This window comes from Scylla paramamosain, unplaced genomic scaffold (assembly GCF_035594125.1).
Source record: "Scylla paramamosain isolate STU-SP2022 unplaced genomic scaffold, ASM3559412v1 Contig19, whole genome shotgun sequence".
NCBI classification, from domain to species: Eukaryota; Metazoa; Arthropoda; class Malacostraca; order Decapoda; family Portunidae; genus Scylla; species Scylla paramamosain.
The window spans coordinates 242557-245000 of NW_026973684.1; the positions used below are offsets into that span (position 1 = coordinate 242557).

The 2444-nt window shown below is 39.3% G+C and overlaps 1 long non-coding RNA gene across 2 annotated transcripts in view; it reads right to left on the reverse strand.

Moving 5' to 3' along the window:
* Nucleotides 1-313: 313 nt before the first annotated feature.
* LOC135097398 (uncharacterized) overlaps nucleotides 314-2444 on the reverse strand; it is a 13216-nt gene continuing 11085 nt past the window's right edge. For both annotated transcript variants that reach the window (XR_010265655.1, XR_010265654.1), the window contains exons 2-3: nucleotides 1620-1809; nucleotides 314-1116 (exon numbers count right to left, since the gene is read on the reverse strand). This is a non-coding gene — a long non-coding RNA (uncharacterized LOC135097398). The remainder of the gene's footprint in view (nucleotides 1117-1619; nucleotides 1810-2444) is intronic.

Here is a 2444-nt window from a genome sequence, read left to right on the forward strand (position 1 = left end):
CAAGTTTCACCTTAAACAGCCAAAATAGGCCAATCCTAGCTTTTTTTTTTTTTTATGCCAATCCTGGCTTTTTAAAAATTTTTTTTATCAGTGCTATGAATTACACCAGAAAAGCTTATTTGCAATTTTACAAAGACTTGTGGAATTATATTAGTATAATTCCACGAGTATGAACATGATATATATTTATTGTTTAATTCACAGTCAATGATATATATTTATTGTTTAAATCACAGTCAAAGTTTCTGAGGAGGCATGAATTGTTACACCAGAAAGCTTGTTTATTTGCAACTTATACTAATAATTCCTTAAGTATGTACAATATATTGTTTAATCACTATTGTTTAATCACATAAAAGTTTAATAAATACACAATAGGATGATAAACATGTCATTTGTTTTCCTTGTGTCAGAGAGCTCTTGTGTCAACTTGAGTGAGACTAGTGTTGAGGACTTCAGCCTTTGCAAGTCCTGAAGGATGCTTGTCACTCCCACCTCAGCTTGAAGGGAGTCTTCCTGCTGCTAAACTGCTTGACTATTTTTCCTGCTTAAAATTCTTGCCTTACAATCTTGTTACAACTTGAAAACTTGTACCCTTTTCTCGCTGCATTCTTCCTGCTGTTAACTGCTTGACAATTATCCCTGCTTAAAATTCTTACCTTACTTTTTCCTGCTTAAAATTCTTGCCTTACAATCTTCTTACAACTTGAAAACTCTTGTACCCTTTTCTCGCTGCATTCTTCCTGCTGTTAACTGCTTGACAATTATTCCTGCTTAAAATTCTTGCCTTACAATCTTCTTACAACTTGACTCTTCCTTGATTGCAATGAAAACTCCTTGACTCCTCTCGTCAGGCTTAAAGGTAGCAAGACTCAGCCTCTCTTCCTGATTAAACTCCTTGACTTAACACACCTCATCAGGCTTACAGGTAGCAAGACTCAGCCTCACTTCCTGATTAAACTCCTTAACACCTCGTCAGGCTTACAGGTAGTGACACTCGGCCTCTCCCTGGTTAAACTCGACTCCCTAATTGCAATGAGTATGTCAGGCCTGATGTGGTTGAGATTCCTGTGGGCTGTTCATGGGATGGTGAAATGCAGACAGCACACGCCACGCCTGCAAGGAAAACAGACCATTAGCTCCTAGACACTTGTACTGCTTGTACTAGACTGCTTGTATGTGGTGAGATTCTTAAGGTTTGATAATTGATTCACTACAAAACACCCTTTAAAAAGAATGAAGCGTGGGAAAGGTGCCGAGATTCTTAGTATGGTATGTTTGGTGATTGATTGCCTAAAAGAGTATGACTAGACAAACATGATAGGAAAAACAGAGCAAGTTTGAAAAGTATAATGTATTATTATGTAAGAAGTATGCCGATATTTTGTGTGAAGTGCGTCAAAATTCCAGTCACACTCAAGAAAAGGAAATTTGAAAAGCATAGCAGCATGACAGACATGAAACTGAAAAATGTGCCTTAAATTAAATAAAAATACTTCCCAATTATATTTGAAGGATGATGCGGGGTACAAGAAAACACCAGATTGAAGAAATTCGCATGGCATCAGAAATTTCAATAACATGCCATTATATACATATTAGAAGTTTAAAAGACGAACCTGATGAATAATCCTCATCTTCCCCAACACTGCTTCGATCATATGAATTCAACACCAATATATCAATCAACTCTGCCTCGGTGCTGACTTGGCCAAGGGAGAGGCTGTGGGAGAGAGAGAGCCTTTGTCAAGTCACCCCCGCAGGCTTGTGAGTACGTGGACGTGGGCGTTTGATGGCATGGACGCGGACCTGTGAGGGCGAGGGCATGAGGGCGAGGGCGCGGACGTGTAAGAGTGTGGGCGTGGAAATGGGCGTATTTGTGTGATCCTCCTAAGTGTTGGTGTGTGTGCCTTACTACTTAATAAAGTTTGTGAGCCAGGTGACCGAGCACGTGGCGCGCGGGGCATTTAAAGCCCTTTAATAATGGTAAATAAAGGCGATTTAAAAATATGAGGAAGAATGGCATCAACTTGTGGTGCTCATAGAAAACGTAAGATATGTTAAGGGAGACTATGATATTTAATAACTTAATTTTAATCTTAGTCGAAAAGTGTTATTTTTAAGATAAGCCCTCCCTTTAAAGGTAGGTAGGTGTGTGTGTGTGTGTGTGTGTGTGTGTGTGTGTGTGTGTGTGTGTGTGTGTGTGTGTGTGTGTGTGTGTGCAACAAATATAAACGTACATAAAAAGATAATGAATGAATGAAAGTAATGAGCAATGGTACTTAAGCCAATTACCACTTACCACAGCGAACAAGTCGAGGGAACACAAGGCAGCGGCCACAGACATACCAATCTATCACAGTCTTGCGTATTCATAAATAAATAATCTCGACTTCTCCCTTAATTCTCACCTCAATAAGTTAGTCACACGTCAGATCACCTGG